At 39.1% G+C, this 17,373-nt stretch overlaps 1 long non-coding RNA gene across 3 annotated transcripts; it reads right to left on the bottom strand.

Moving 5' to 3' along the window:
- Positions 1–3,415: 3,415 nt before the first annotated feature.
- On the bottom strand, positions 3,416–16,913 carry LOC142361176 (uncharacterized). 3 transcript variants are annotated; one of them, XR_012763755.1, is made up of 6 exons: positions 16,755–16,913; positions 15,716–15,906; positions 12,281–12,420; positions 8,963–9,070; positions 4,511–4,696; positions 3,416–4,061 (listed from the first exon to the last, which is right to left on the bottom strand). It is a non-coding gene; the product is annotated as an uncharacterized LOC142361176 (long non-coding RNA). The 3 variants fall into 3 exon arrangements; XR_012763753.1 differs by having other exon boundaries at positions 3,416–4,696; XR_012763754.1 differs by lacking the exon at positions 8,963–9,070 and having other exon boundaries at positions 3,416–4,696.
- Between the last annotated feature and the right edge of the window lie 460 nt (positions 16,914–17,373).

The following is a 17,373-nucleotide window of genomic DNA, read 5'->3' as shown; positions in this document are numbered from 1 at the left end:
ATAAACTATGGAAAAGCAATGCTGTATTGCATGACTAATTACTCTATCAGGTTACTTGTTTACAGCTTTTAAAAAATGTTTTTCTTCATATAAATCAAACCCTGTTAAGCTTTGTACTGTGTGTGAAACACTGTCGTATCTGACTGTGGAACTTCCAAGGGCAGTCCCTCACTTTCAAGAAATTATACTTTGAACTGCAAAATCTCCAGCCTCTTATTTTCTTCCATTTAATCCCTTTAATATTTTCCATGTTTGCAGGAAGGTCCTGTTTAAATATGGGTCTTATTCTTTCTTCAGAGCTCACACTTGAACAAATCTATATAGTAAATTCTGAAGAAATCTCAAATAACTTTGGCAACAGACAATTTATATTGAGTCTAAATGGATCAAGGAGTACAGGGCATGACCACTGAGGGACTGGGATCACCATTTCCCTTTAAGTTTAAAAATAAATACGCCAGTGACTTTATTTAATCTGTCTTCAACAGAGAGTGCAGAAACATTCTTGGAAAAAGAGACACTTCATCCCCAATAAAATGTTATGTTTAATAAAAAGTTGTGGTTAGTTTTATGTGAAACAAGTAAAAATTCTAGAAAAGATGAAGGAACATTTAATTTACATAGTATTTGTATTTGAAGATTTCACAGTTAATCTGCACAAGATAAGTGATTTTAGGGAATGTAGTTCTTAAATTAAATGGCTTAGTCTCTTATGAGGAAAAATGTCTAAGACTTGTTAAAACTCACACAAAAGTAGGAAAAGTTCAGAATTCATTGTGGTCTGCAATATCATACATTGACACTTAACTAGACAAATATGTAGCAGACTATTGTAAAGAGGAAAAAAATGCACACTGGTGATGGGACAAGAAGTCTGGAGCTTAAACTGTGAGAGATGGTGCTCATGTGAAAGTGTACATACCTGGAAGACAGGGGAAAGAGGAGCTTCTCTTCCAGTTATTCCTAGACAAGTAAAAGCCTACGTCCTTCTCATAACCTTCATCACAGAGGACCCAAACAAGACATACTTGTTCTTCAGCAAAGAATACACTGGAGAGGACAGGCTTAACTAGATGTATCTAAATATAATAGAAAATATTAATTATAATATGTGGAGTATCAATACCCTAAGATATTCTCTTTGAGGCATTTCATGTGTGAGCCTGAGTGAACTCAAAACATTAGGCAAAGTGGGAATTCGGAGCATCTGTTCTGCATGTGAATATATGGAGCAACAGAGGGAAAGACAGAATCTAGAGGATGAAGAAGTTACTCGAGGAACGCAATGAAATATCCATACGCAGCTTTCCGAAGGAACAGTCTGTAATGATTGTAGGTGACATTCTGGTTATTTCACATGCAATCTTTCATTTACAGTCCTTCAAACCACAATCTGAGTCTCTCAATTTCTTAAAAAAAACCCCAAAAAGCATGTGATTTTTTATGTTGTTTTGCCAACAGCTTTCTCTTTGCGTAACGTGGTGGGTGGGTCATGTTGCCACCAGTAAACTAATTGTGTTCTGTCTCATCAAAGACAGAGAATTAGTACATAAATGGGGTGCAGGCAATCTGGAAGAAACTAAGCTGTAGGGGTTATGCTTTGTAAGCTGAGGGTCTGCACAGCACTCACTGATAGCTCCCGGAATCTCACCACGGAGGCTACATTGTCAGATAGTGGCTTTAAGAGTTTTTTCTAGGTGTAGGGAAGTGTCCCTCCTGTAGGTGACAATGAGCCACTGAACTGCCTTGGCCCTTCTGCAAAGCAGAAGAGGAAAGTTTAAATTAGACAAGTTCGCTTTTGTGGTAAGGATTATTAAGTACTAGAATAGATTTCATGGGAGGTTGCATAATCATCAGCTGTACTCCCTGCAGCTGAATGTGTACACAAAAGGTGAAACTCTTTTCAAACAGCAGCTAAGTCATCCTGTAATGGGGGAATGAATGTGGGGCAACCATATTTGAGAAACGTAGACATTTCAGATAAACTTGTTCTAGTTTAAATGCAGTTTCTCAATTGTTAATCCATTATTGGCCCATTCTGAATCTGCAAATGTTACTGATGTCCTTTTTATGTATTTCCCAGTTCTTCTGCTCTCATGCAGCATGCTTGTGAGGACTAGAGAGCAAGACTTTCTCTGCCTTTCCATCAAGACCAGCTTTTCATCTCGCATGGAGAAGCTTTCTTGCAAGGACATTTAGCTGAGGCCTCTGACAAGCACCAAAACAGGTCTGCGCACAGAATTCCTAATGGATAGCTACTGCCAGGCCCTCTGTGCTGGTCCGATGGCCATTAGCTTGCTGGCACCATTTCACTTAAGTTAGCATCTTTGTATTGTAGCAACACAAGAGAATGCTAAGCATGGATAATACAGCGGTGTTCTGTTACAAAGCACAACTGGAGAATTCCTGAATTGACTCTGTTTGAATGATCTTCATGTGCAAATTCGCAAAGCAGGTTTCTCACCTCCGATACATAAATAACGGTATTCTAGCATTAAGCCAGTTTCTAGATGAGCAAAACGACCTCTTTCTGTCTTAAAATGTATGACTATATCACCTGCTCTTCAATCAGGCAAGGAGAAACACGTTCCACAATGTTATTCTGAGGGCAGGTCAACTGGTTATTTTTAGCTCAAGCTAGCGCATTTAGCAAACTCCCACGAGAGGAAACATTCTTTACCTGCAGCTGATTAGCATTCAGAGCTGCACAACTTCATCCATTTAAGCATCAAAACAGCTATTTTAGTCTTATTTTTACAAACAAATGCTTGCTGTTCAGTATTAGGAAAAAGGTGCACTCAGAAGAAACGTCATGTTTCTGATCTCAGCTAAATGCAAACACTGATTACTGAAGTTTCTGACATTGGAGTAATAAGCACATAAACATTATGTCGTTAATGGCTGTAGCCATTAAAACTCTCCTGGAGTAGGGAATGCAATTTTCACTTTTTTAAGATTTCTTTTAAATTTTTCATCTCTACATATTTAAAATTTTAACAGAAGATCTCATTCTAGTTCAAATCCATTTATTTAGCTCTAATGAGGATGATATTTTAGTATAGGCAGGATCTCTTCTAATTGTGCTCCTTGACCTGGTTCACATACCAAAGGGTGTATCTTTTTCCCTACTTAGCTAACCAGACACAGGTACCCAAGGGGAATGCCAAATTAGCATCCGGAAACCCTTGGAAGTATGATCTACAATTTAATATTAATAGTGTACCTTAACAGAGTCATGTGGGGGAATGCTCTCAGAAGGAACCTCGCAAAAACTCCTTCTGCTTGTTGTCATCTCCTGGATTTATTCCCACTGCAGAGTGAGATTCTGTCTGCATTAGTAGACATATACAAGGAATCAAAAATGAAAAGACAGAGGGGAAGAAAACAATGCTTTATTTAATTACTATATTGCACAGGTGTTACAGTTGATTAGAAATGCAAACAAGTCAAATTTTTAAATTGTTCGTTGTTTACCAGTAAAAAGCAGAACTTACTTTCCTTCCCTTCAAAAGAAAGGCAACCTACTTAGAATTTGTAAAATATCTTTTTTTCTATCAATTCTCTTTGTAGATACTAGTTGATAATATTTATGACCATAAATTCCAAGTTTTTGAAACCTGACATTGAAGAGGTTCTGTCATCCGCTCTGCAGTTGCTGAGGTGCTCAGCAATGCATTTATTAGAGATTTCTTGAGGTCACAGCATGCCACTTTCCATTCCCATCCATTTTAAAGATTTCCCGAAATCTCCTGCCTCCTCCTGTCCACTGCCCTGTCAAGAACTCCCAGCCCTTTTTCCTAGAATCCCAGCCTAGTATTCTTTTTTTCTCTCCCCTTTCCAAGGTTTCTGCATGTGTTCTGGGTTCTTCTTTCTTACCCTCACTCCACTCACCGGCAAGGGCAGGCCAGCCAAGCACAAGCAGATCTGGAGCTGGGGATACCTATTCTTTGCGTGCAGTCCTGCTTCTGTGTCCCTGCTGCATCCATCATGTGTGAAAAAGTACCAGTTCTAGTACCAACGCTCTCCAAAGTGCAGATTGTTGTTTAATCTTGTGAACATCCCTGTGAATAAAATTTGATGGCTGGATTGTTTTCGGTAAATAAACATAGAAGGACCATGAATGCTGCCACAGTGAATTAAAGCAATACTGCTGGGGAGTGTTTGCTTTAGTAGCAGTGACTTTTAGTGCTCAGTACTTCAAGAAAGCAATTAAGACAGAAGCTCTTAGGCCTGTTAAGAGCTTGTGTACTTCTGAACCATCACGGGAGTTAATTGGTTATGCAACAGTTGCAGTCCCAACTATACAGACTGTAAATGCCCAAGAGATGGGTCACATGTCCCTCATCAAAAATGGTCTTTCTGCTCCTATAGGACCAACAGCTCGTATCTCCATCCTGCAGCAGTGTTTACAGTTGCATTAGGATGACTATACACACCAGACTGAAACTATATAACATTTATTAGTGGTAACAAAATGTCAAATCTGTGATACTCTTCCCCCCCTTTTCACCTTGGTTCCTGTTGTGATATTCAGCCGAGTGCCTGACAAAACCAGCTCAACATTCAGAAACTTTCAACGGTGTCGCTATCTTGGTAGATGTCCTTACGGTATTTCTGTTAAATTGCTGTTGGTTTCCTCAAGCTAATCATCCTTCTTTTAATCTGAAAAGTTTCAACTTCTGTCACTGGAAAAATACTGAAAAGAAAAACGGAACAAAAAATTTCCTTAAATCTGACTCACAACCCCTAATGAGAAAAGAAAAAAAAAAATCTGTCATCTCATTCAGAAGAAAGAAAAAATGTTAGGGTTTTTTAAGTGAAATAAATGCTTTCCCTAAACATGATCGCAGTTGACAAAATGCTGGATGTTTAGGTGGCAATTATAGCTCTTTCAGAGACTGTCAAATCTTGTCACAACACATGTTATAAATGAGGACAGATTTAGACATCCTTTCTGACAGTTATGTGTAGGATGTGGATGGTTGGCAGTTAAATTTCAAATGCAGGGAAATTTTCTTTCCAATAGATCTTTGCTTGTTTATTAAGAGGGAGTTACCGTGCACTGAATCTTGTATCTACCATGTGCAGCTTTTTATCCTTACAGCTTTTGACATTTCACTTTAACTTTCTTTGTGACAGCCATCTGAACATTGTTTTAGGTAAAAAGTAACCTACAGTGCTCTGGAGACGTATGAAATTTTTAAAGCTCTTGGGTGTTTTCAGACTGAGATTAGAGTAGGAAATGTGTCATATTATACGTGGATGGATAGATTGCAAGAAAGCAAATAACAGAGACTGCAACAATACTGATTGAAGGGAGCCGCTTCATGATGCACGCAGAAAATGGGATAATGCACTAGCCCACATTCATCATGTGAGATACGCAAAATGTTGATAAAGTATTAGTAATAATAATGTGCATCACAAAGCACAATTCATGTGATTATAAACTACCTGTGTGTCAATAAAGGCCAAACCTGACATGAATTTCAAACTGTTTCTGATGTTACAAGGTCAAATGGCCTGGGGAGAAGAGAAAGAAGAGGAATCATACTACCATGGACACGAGTGGAGCGCAGCATAAGCCTTTTTGGCTGCACCTGCCTCAATCTGCTAATGAGCACAGACAGTGACAAGCTTTTATTGATGTCCAGCATACACTGCATTATATACAGCTAGTGGAGAGAGGGGACCTATAGCTCCTTCAGCCCCTGCTCCAAATTCTAATAATCCCTTCGAAGATACTGGAAGCATCTCCTGGAAAAAACTGGTAAGAGGGAAAAAAATTATTTACCCATTTTGTAGTCCTCTCACACTTGAATATGGCAGGCTATACACTAACTTTTATGAATGGTGGTGTATAAAACCCCAGTGAATTAGGTAAGTGTAATGCTACCATTTCAGAGAGATAGTGAAGAAGAGATATCATCTATGACATCAGGACCTTGTGACTCTTCTGTTTAGCTGTAGTAGCAGTTTAGATTAACAGAGTTATTCACGTGCACACTGTTAAGCAGATATTTGAGTAGTTTGCTGGACTGGGACCAAAGTGCTCATTGCGTTGGAGGACTGAACCCATAAACTGGAACCCTGTGGGCAGCCGTACCTTTTGAAGAGCTGAAGTTTTTGTACTTTCTATTTTCGCAAGAGTGACAGTGTTATGTAACTAGCAGATAGATGAACCTGTGCTCATTCCTAAAGACCATAAAATATTCAGAAATATTTGTGAAATTCTTTCTTGAGTAATACAGTTTCAGCCCTTGAATTCTGAATGGGTTGCTTTCCTGTTTCTGTCTGGTTACAGACCATTCACTTAGCCCTAATGACATGCATCCAAATAAATGCTTGCTATTTCACAAATGTGAAAATAAATGTACTGTTTCTATGCTCCAAGACATCAGCATTTATTGCCTCATCTGGGAAAACAACAGACTTATTTGGTTCATTTATACTCTATTCAAATACTGTTTTGAGAACAGGGACCAGCGTCTTTCATCTCAGAGTTCTTCATCAACAGGGCTATATATTCCCAGGCATCCTCCCTTCTATCCACTTGTATGAAAAATATAAAGGGGTAAAAGATTACAGGATGTCTCAGGTATACGTAATTAATTTGACCATAAGCTACTAAAATTCAACATATCCACATTATTTTTTATTTGTTCAGTTCCTTACTGAGCTGAGTTTTTGTCTCTTCTTGACTTTAGACATTTGTTTACTATGTGTGAATGAATTCTACCTGACAGTCTCTCTCCTTCTCAATCATTTAACCAATGAAACCTTGTTGGTAATATAATATTACAAAATATTTGTCTATTTGAGAAGTATTTTTAACTTTCAGGAAAGATCATATTTGCATGTATGCATTCAGAATAAAAAAAGAATTAGCTACTTCAGAACTAATCTTCACATTATTGGTTTGTTATGGGAATACACCATTTAATTTTACAGCTTTAGGCAATAATTCTGATTGTGATGGAGCCTATCAGAACATAAGAAGCACCAACAATTTCAGCCATTTTTAGTGTCAGAAAACTGACCTTTAGGATTATAATTGTTTAATTGTTTGAACTTTTGCCAGACTTGTTCTCCTATTTGTATTCACATATTCTAACTACAGGAAAAAAAGGAAAGATATCACGCATAAGAACAAAAAAAGCAATGTATTCTCAGATAATATTTGTAAGGAAGCCATTGACTGAACTTCAGAAACATTAAAATGCAATAGCAAAACATCCATGTTTAGACAGAAGCACTTTAAGGCTTCTTTCAATAAATGGCTTTTCTTCAGGGCAAATGCATCTCTCGATGCCCAGGGATATAGGCACTTCTGAACTCCACCCATTCAAAATCCTGACATCCAAATTCTTACGTTAAGGAGACTGCCATGTCCTGGATAATGGCACTGCCTTTGGTGCTGGGGAGGGGAAAGGCTATCATGCCATTGTCTTGGTATTTCTGTTTTTAGTGCTGTGGTGGTGACAGGGACCATCTGGACCAAAACGGTATTCTTCAATGAGAAGGAGGAATTTAACCCCTGTGGGTAAAAGTTCCTTGACTAAAGTAAGTGAAGACACAGATACATATCTGAAAGCCCTTTTATATTGCCAGGGCGCACGGGGCACTGCCAAGCCTGACTGGCCCTGCCTGCCCTCCCCTGGGGCTCACCCCAGCCTGCCCAGGACCCCATCTGAGCCCCCCCTGGGGCTGGCAGTCCTGTCACAGGGAGGCGGTAGGAGTCCCTGGCCCATGTGTCTGGAAGGTGCCCTACATTAGATGAAGAAATCTGAAAGGTGAAGAACCAGCAGCATGAGGAATCACATCTCTGGCAATCGCCTCTGCTCTTTGGCAAGCTCTACATGAACTGCATTGTGAAACTACAGCAAAAATGATCTGATCTAAAGTTGATGAAATTCATGGAAGTCAGACAGAAAAACATGTAACTGTAGATTTGGGTGCCTAATTCTGTGTACCTGTATTTGAAAGGATTTGGTGTAAGTCACAAGACTAGCACTCCATGTTGAAGAAATGACTGTGTGACTCTTCACCCTCCAGTTGCCCATAGCTGGTATTTGGAGGTTCCTTTGTATTTCAGCTTCTCAGCCTCCCATTAAAAACTACCTGCAATTGCTTCTGCCTCACTGACCAAAGCACTGGCACAAAAATACCCAGGATAGTTGTAAGATATTCATGCCCAGTGTGCAATCAAATCCTGAAGAATTGTTTGTTCTCTTCAGGATCTGGGTGAAAAGATAACAGCCATTCCTAATTTGAGCAGTGTATTGGGACAGACTGACAACTTAAACTTAATGTGATGCTATGTGATCTCAGTGAGAAGGTAAAGAGTGACAGAGACAACACTGGAAATATATATTTAGGAAATCTGGGCTTAGAACAACAGGAAAAAGCAAATTCATTGGACCTAATGATTGCCAAAGACAACCGTGTTTCAACTGTTCTGTTCAGTTGTTGGCTGAGAAGTCACGAGCAGACCTGACCTATTCTGGATATTTTTACAGGGATCGATTGCTTTCTCACTAATAATCAGAGGTAGCCAACAGTCAATAATGCGAAGAAGCACCGAGATGCTAAACCTGATACCAGTCCTCAGTTTCTGCTAAAAAAAGTACTTTTCTGCTTTCAGAATCCCAGTGCATGGACCAAAATAACCCTCATTCAGACAATTTTATTGGCACTGGGGTTCTGATGGGCTTCTAAAGGAAATGATTTTTTTTGTGGACTGATATTAAGGATTTCCCATTCTTTATCATCCAACAAGGAATAATGCTTCATCATTCTATTTCAGCAGTGCTGGCAATCTCTAGCTTTGTACTAGAGCCTGCCAGACATTAGCCATGGGTACAGGCACAGACACATGTATAAGAGCATGACAGTCTTTACAGGGTACAACACTGAAAAAACCTTTGAATTCAAGATTACCAAATGTTTGGTCATCACTAACCAAGACAGCAATCCACAACACCACCTTTGAAGACAAAATGGGTTTGAGTCATCATCATGAAGTAGTTTCTTCATAGGTTCCTCTATTATGCCAAGAACTGTCTGTACTCTGAAATTTTAATGGTATCATACTGTCAGAACATAAAAATAAAGCAACTATAAAACTAATGTGCAAATATCTATATAAGGCTTTGGCAATGGGTCAAGATGCGGCTTGCTAGAGAACAGACAATTGTCCTCCCTGTATCCTAGTCAAGAAGCTGCACAAATCCAGACTTATTTGGGAAGGTATGGAGGAAAAAAATGGGGACTGGAGTGCTTTGATTTTCTGTTATATATATGCCACTGACAAATAAGTAAGATAATTATTGTTATATTTAGCTATAGCTTTGACAGTTTATGTGGCTGAACACTCACATAGAAAAACGTATATATTGCGTTTTTACAAATTGCAGTAACTAAATATAAACTTTCCAATCAATAAATACTTGCTTAATGGGAAATTTTACAGGTGAGTTTAAGATTTTCTGGAGTTTTAGTTAGAGTGATCACTTCAGTTGCATGGCTGTATTCCTTAAGAAAAAAATAAATAACACTTGTTTCATCTGAACAGGCTTATGCAAATAAATGTGTTAAATGAATTATGTAACAAATAATGACACTGCTATTTTTTTTACCGCTACTTTTTAAAAGGCCTGAATATTCTCTAGTAGCTATACTGTATGCAGAAAAGATTTAGGGCAGAGATCATAGTTCCTCTGTCTTACATGCAGACAGAAATATAGAAAGAACAGGCTTTCTCTGTTTTTCTTCTTATGTAATTCTAGTACTGTGACTCGGTGGAACAGGAGGAGTTTCAAAGATCATGTACAGGTGAATTTTGTTATCCTTCTGAATTTCTTTTTTCCAGGAAAAAGACTGCAGGAATTAAGATAAAATTTCTCACTTCATGCAGAGAGAGAGAGAGAGAGGCTCTCTCCAGCTCTCACCTATAACATGGAATACATCTGTACGTGCATGCTTAAATGTTATAAATACATTTTTATATAGTTCTGTACAAATATGATATATATATACACACCTATACGATAAAGATTGTGTATATATGATACATCATACGTGTGCATATATATGATATCTATTATACATTTTATTTATAGAAGATTTTATGCTGTACCACATAACTCTTTAATAATCACTAGCACAAAAAATACATAAGCTTCCAAAACCCAGAATATTTTACTCCTAAAGAATAGGTGGTATCCAGCAAGCAGGTATGTTTTTCTCTTCAGGGTACAACGCATTGAATGAAATCTATCAGAAACTAGGCATTCATGCAGTACAGCGAGTATGTGTGACCTCTACAGAGTTATTGAGTTACGTGCAAAAGAAATGGTAGGCTGATAAACATGGGCCTCTTGTCAGCAACATTTCCTGAATTTTTTAGCTGAGAGATAATAACTGTGGCAAATAACCAAAGAGAAAAGAATGAAACACAGTAGAGGTTGGAAAAAAGTAGAGTGGAATATTTAAAATATGCTAATTATTAATGGGATTTTTTGTGTGTAAAAGACACCCCTTGTTAATTCCCATTTCTGACTTTCCCCTAAAATCATTTAGGCCATTCTCAGATTTGTCAGGAGCCTATCAATGTTTCTAAATTGAATGCATTAGTATTGTCAGTGTCCACCTCATCCTGTAGTGTTAAAATTGCCAAACACTGCAATTTTAGAAAGAATATCCATTTGATAGTCTTGAACACAATACATCGCTTTGATGGCATATGCATTTGTAAACGGATATTAACTTTACAAATCCAGAAGTTACATAAGAGTAGACATGTGTCTCCTTGGTGGTCTGTAAACAAGATGGACATTTTTCTGTCAACTTGAGTGATAAAAATTCCCCTGTAAGACTTCATGTAATAAAAAGAAACCTTGTAAAGACTGAATGCAAGACAGCGGACACCTTGGGTGGGATCCGTCCCACCAAATTTTCGGCACCTACGTGTGCATGAAGGGTTGCTCTCTGGAAGTATTTCTCTCTACTGCCTGAACATGGGGCCATGGGTAATGCAGTCACCCAAGCTGGGGCAAATGAGTTTTGCATCTTGTGTGAAAGCAGGACGCCGATACAGATTGCTCTTTGTAGGATACATCTGTTGGAGGATGCTGATACAGTGTGGTAGAGAAAAAAATGTTTTTTGCTATTGACTGGAGAAGGAAAGGCTTGACGCTGCAGGCACCGAGGCTCTGTGACTGCAGTTGGCTTGGACAAGTACTGACGATGCTTTGTGTCTCACATGATTACAGGCTGAGCATGCTGCCTTCCTCCTGCGTGCCGAGTGCCTGCTGTGAGGTGCTGAGCAACCTCAAACCTCATTAAAGTCGTTGGATAGAGCCCTGAGCTATCTCACGAGGTGAAGTTGCACTATTTATACTCTGAGAACATATGCATACTGTACTATTAGTGCTAATATTTTTGTCAGAACATTTTCTTAAAGCAAAATGTGAGAACATTTGTGGGCAGTAATCACAAAACAGGGTTGACAGCTCCTTCCTTCTCTTACTCAGTCACAAACGTTTCTCCTTTCAACAGATTATGAAATGTAAATGCAACTGGTCATTTTCAGAAACTAGTGTTATTCGGTTGATAATATGTGAATACCAAAAAGGAGCTAACAAGGTTATCGCCAAATAGAAGCTGGTAATAGCGGGGTGCCTGCAGCCCTCACTTAAACTGAAAGGGAAGCTATGCAGCCTGACGCTCCTGTGAGCGCGGAGCGCATACTGCATTGGCAGAAGTTCATAGAAGACAAGGGGGACTAAGCCGCTCTCTTCCATCACCACCTGCCTAGAAGTTCTATATCAATTTTTATTTCACCAATAGCCTTCCACAGTCACAGAAGCCAATCAATAGTAAGAAATATGTATTTTAATGTTAATATCCAATGTTATTACAAAACTACCCTGTGTCTGTGTAATTAGTTGTTTAACAGTGGAATGGCCATGACAATGGAATCTATCTCTAAGTTAACCAAGGCAACAGAAAGATCTACAGCACAGCTCATCTACTCCAGTCAGAAAAGCCAAGATCAAATTGATGATAGCCGTTCCTCACATCTGAGAGCTGTGCAGGAGAAGCTCTCTTGTCATGGACTTCATGGTTCATACCAGCCTGGTACTAAGCTGTGGGATCTCAGGCAAGAAAAACTACAGGATATTGACATTTCAGAACAAGAAGTAAGAAATTACAGGAAGGAATAATAATGTCACCAAATTGTTTTGCTCCCCAGAAAATGACTGGCTCAGATACTCACATGGAGCTGTTTGTTGCACTTGATCATCAGTGAATCATCACCAGGCCCAGGCTGCCTGCATCAAGCTTATTGACGGCGGCTCCCAGCAGTAACTTCTGCCTGTTCTCCACCACAACTCTGTCATCACTACAGAGCGTGGGCTAATAAAAAAAAGAGAAAAGATAAAGCAGAAAGCTGAAAAAAATCCTACCTGATGAATCATTATAGTGAGAAAGATTTGTGTAATTTCAGACCCACTCTTTCATTCAGAATCACATATTAACTGCTAATGCAGTTAATTGTAATAAGCGCATGACAAAACCAGATGCAGTTGTCCACCCGAATTAGCATGATCTGGTCAGGTTTAATGACAGGGTGTTCCTCAGAGAGTTCCTCTTCTCAGCTTAATCACAGCTTGTTTTTGAAAGAATAGTTCAGTTAGGAACCAAAGAAATTCACCTGTAACATTCTTCATCTTCTAACAATGATTATGAGCAACAAGTAAGATACACCAAGTGCAAAGGCCAGGCATTTTATTTTTTTAATTGTTAAGCACTTTTACAAAGACTGATGCATCTGGAATTTTGTAAGCTAGATATATTTATGATCTGTGGGCAGTTCTTGATATAGTTATGATCTATCCTCGTTTGGATAAAATCCATTTTCTATTCAGGGTAAATGAAGGAATACTTTAATGCCTCCTAACTTGGTAATGGCAAAGAATAGAAACTACCTTCTAAATTGTGGATCAGCATGACAAGGCTGAAAAAGGTGCTCAGTTCTGTAAGCTGAGATTTGTACAATGAGATGAATACAAATGCACTCCTTTGGTGGAACTGTACATCGTATGCCGGGAAGAAACAAGGACATCAGAAAGTCAAGGAGACGGCAAGAAAACACAGTGAATATGTAAACAGGGCACACAGTGACAGAACTTGTTGCTCGGCCTGAACAAGACTCCGGATAAGACAATCGCCGGAGTCTATCATCAGATGACTTTGGGAAAGGCACCTGGTTCAGAACGAGCAAAGGGCAAGGTCAGAGATCAGAACAGGGTTAGGACACCCGAGGGGTCACGTGCACCAGCGTAATGGAACATGCCGATGTCTTCAGCACAAAGTTTAGAAAATTTGGCACCTCAGCAGCAGGGAAAATGGGAAGAAAGGATCTAGACAAAAAGCAGGCAAGACCACAACAGTCAGAGATGTTTAGGATCAGGACAGAAGAGGATACAGGCTCAAGGGCGAAGGGCAGTATACGAAAGTAAGGACATGCCTCAGCTTCACCTCCACTTGGCCCAAAGATAATGGGAAATCTTTTGACAGACATCCAAGCCTTGGATTCAGATCCCCTTTTTATATGAATGATTGCAAGTTCTGCATTGTTCACCACAGCATTAGGGGGCACTTAATAACCTTTGCTTCGTGTGAGTAAAAGAACTGCTTCAGGGGCACAGTGCTGCTGCAGGACAGTTGTATGCAGGCTTGGCATGGCAAACAAGCAGCCCCATCCAGTCATTCACTTCATGACTTACTGCGTTCATAGAAATAAGATCTGTTTATATTTTCTGCATGCAAGTAGGTCAGGATCAAAAAACACCTGACTCTATCGTGTTTCTGAGAAATAGCCCACAAATTTCCAAATACTGGCTAACCACTGGCACTAAAAAAAAAGGGGTAATAACATGTTTAATGTTAACCACCTGAATAGTCCTACCGAATGGAGGCATATGTACGCATTCCTGAAAGCCCAGGCACTGAAAGAGCTAATAACACATTAAATTATCTCCAGTGTGCAGGAAATACATTTTCGTGAGACATTTAAGTGTATAAAAAGCTATTCTTTTTTTTTTAATGTTAGTACAAAATTCCCTATTATCTTTAATATGTTGGCATCTGTGTTGATTTATTTAGATTGCCGACTTCTGTAGCAGTTAAGTGGTTATTTACAAATTGCATAAAACTGTCTGATCAGCTAAACCGCTGAACTTTTTTCAGCAAAAAAGCAAACACTTTCTGTAAACAAAATCAACAATTATACTCTATGTGAAACATGTAAAATGTTGATGTTTATGAGCCACTGAGCAAGATACTTACTAAAAGGCTTGCAGTCTTACCCAAAAGAAGACCTTTTAACTAATTCTCAAACTAACAGACATCACAAATAAGTTACACCCCTTCCCCTCACCAAATTTCAATGTTTTCCTTAGAGAAGAATCGTAAAATTTTAGAGGACTTAATGCAAACATTCTTAGTAAAATGCAAATAATTGCAACAGCAGATAGTCTTGTAAGCATTAATACACACATAAAGCATACCCAGAGAATTGCACAACACTGGTTAGAAGGGCCACACTTTTTAGGTACGTGGTGCATGGATGATCTGTGCAACATTCTAAATATCAGTCTATTAATTTCATTTAAAAAAAAATGTGATCTGAAGCATTGGAAGGATGTAGCTCTATCAGGTGATTTCCACAGAGGAGCACAGCAATGACTTGAACTTCTCCGAACTTTGAGGATAAAAAGCAGAGCCATGAATTCCATTGAAAACTGCACAGGAACTTATGGAACAGACACCACATAAGTTTTGGGGTGTTTATTCATCTTACTCAGCAAGTAGGTGGCTGCCTCCCTGAACTTCAAGCTGAATTGAAGAATCACCTCTGTAAAGTACGTCTTGTCAGTCTGCTCTGGATGTGACTAGAAGCATAGGTGTGTTGCAAGATTACACCCGAGAAGAATAATTGAAGCCTCTTGACTGCCAGAGATAACGAAAAGGATCTGCTTTCTGGCAGTCGAGGAACACAAACACATCCAAAAGGACTGATCGCTTCAGCAAAGAGCTGCCATATAGCATCAACTAATGGGGCAGACTTAGCTTTTGTTCATTCCCCAGCGGTTTTCATGGACAAGCGTTATTTCCATCTCATTCAGAACCACAAGTTAACAAGCACACGTATGCTGGAAGTACAATCTGGTCTTGTTAAACATTAAGGATTTTTATCTGTTCACCTCAACGGGTTTCACTTTTCGTGCAACGATGATTTATGAACTGGACTGGAAAGGGATATAGCTGAGTACCATCCTAACTTTAATGGTCACAAGTACAGAACATCCTACATGTTTTGTTTCAGTATCATAGCGAGGGAGTTGCTCACTGCTTGATGAGTCTTAAGTACTGCTTGACGAGCTGTTATACCTCAGTGCCTTTTTAGTACCTAAGCCAGTTTCCAGTGAAGGCCTGGAACTTCCGAAAGCTATTTTTCCACAGTATTAATGATACTAAAACAAGTCTCAGTGTGAGAAATGGTTTACTGAACGCCACAGAGCTTTGTACATATTAGTTTTTTCATTGTTTTCAATGTTCTCAGTGTTTCTATTTGACTGGGGGGGAAAAAAAAAAGGAAAAAAAAACAGTTTATGCTTTTTCTCCTAGTGCCTTCACTAGACATTACCTTGAACAAGGAACGATGGGGAAGACAATTTTTCCGTTCCAGTGTGGTTTCCAAAGCCTTTTGTGGCCCTCCCAAAAATGAGCTTACTGATGTTCTGTGTGATAAATATGCAAGCTTCTTCCATTCAGAAATCCAGTTCTTGTAAATTAGAGTATGTGAAGGTCATCACAGGCCTTATGGCCGGCAGACACCTGTTCACAATGTCAGAGATGAAGTTGCAAGGATGATGCAAGTCTCTTTTTAAGGATGAAAACATTTTAAGCATTTCAGCACCTCATCTCAGGTTTTATGAATTCAACTTATAAATTATAATGCAGGCATACCACATTCTTTTCTCGCCCCCACGACTTTCAGTAAACGTTTGTAATACTCAGAAAGACATTGATAAAATGGGGAATGCTACATCTGAAAGAAGAGCTACACATGTTCACTCCAGCAAATCAGTCAAGTCTATAAATCACTTTTTGGTCAGTAGGATCAGGAGTAGATAATGTAGTAATGGCATAGCAATACTAGATCCAGCAAAAGCAAGATAAAGGCTGCCTGAATATTACCACCATGCACCACTTCATTGTATTTATTAACACTGAGTGGAAATGAGTAGGGCAAGTACAGCAGTAATCGAGACATGGAGGTGTCTCAGAGATGCCTGTTATTTTTACGGCATAAATTCAAGAGTTCCCTTCATAGCATGAGAACAGTCACTAGTCTGTTAGAATGTAATTATAATGCCGATGCTTCCTTTGAGTAGACAAGAGGACAAGAGCACTCAGTGAAACAAAAACATGTATCAGTTTGAAGCGTATGGATCTGCCAGAGAAACAGTGCAGTGTGATTTCATTAGCCAGTTTGGACTCAGACCTGCCACACAGCACTCCATGACTTAACATCCAGCAACACCAGTGAAATTGACTCCCAAACTAAAGCCCAAACCAAAACAAACAAACGAGATTACTCTCCAAGCTGAAACATACGCAGACACAGTTTTGTTTCTAATTTTGAGAACTGAGATTTGAGGGTCGCAAAAAACACTGCTTACCACACTGAGTTTTCATTTGTAGTATCCCTTGAGCAACCAGCGACATTCAGGCCCAAATTCGAAACCTTCCTTTATCCACCAGCTGTACCTTTTAGTCTCAACTAGTTCTTCACCAGTTTCAGGAAGAACAATTTTAAACGTTCCTTTCAGAAGTAACATCTGAAAACAACACAGTGGAAAGTACAATCATCGTAAAAAATGTTAAAAAAACCTAGTAAAACACAGTGTGAAACTTCTGTGGTAATAAGTGGAATATATACACATACAAATTCAAATTCTGAAGACTTTAGGTAGTAGATAGCTCACGATTTCTTTTGATTGCTTAGATTTCAAAGAGCTAAACTGCTTTGAGGCTAACCTTTACCTGGAAGGGGAGAAATAAAAGGAGACGCTCCCTTCTCTCCCAAGTAAAGAAATCTATCCATAAATTTGCGTTACAAATAAAAGCGGTTAAAACAGATTCCACAGGCTGAAGCGCTTCACGTGCCGCATAAAACAGTATCAGGAAAAGGGAGTTTTGGAGGCTGCTACTCATTACCACAGAGCCCGGAGGAGGGCTGGGGAAGACGGGATCCTCCAGTCGAAGGCACCGAGAAACATCAAGACCGATAAAAGGGCC

This window comes from Opisthocomus hoazin, chromosome 4 (genome assembly GCF_030867145.1).
Source record: "Opisthocomus hoazin isolate bOpiHoa1 chromosome 4, bOpiHoa1.hap1, whole genome shotgun sequence".
NCBI lineage: Eukaryota > Metazoa > Chordata > Aves > Opisthocomiformes > Opisthocomidae > Opisthocomus > Opisthocomus hoazin.
This window is presented reverse-complemented; position numbering and strand designations above follow the sequence as displayed.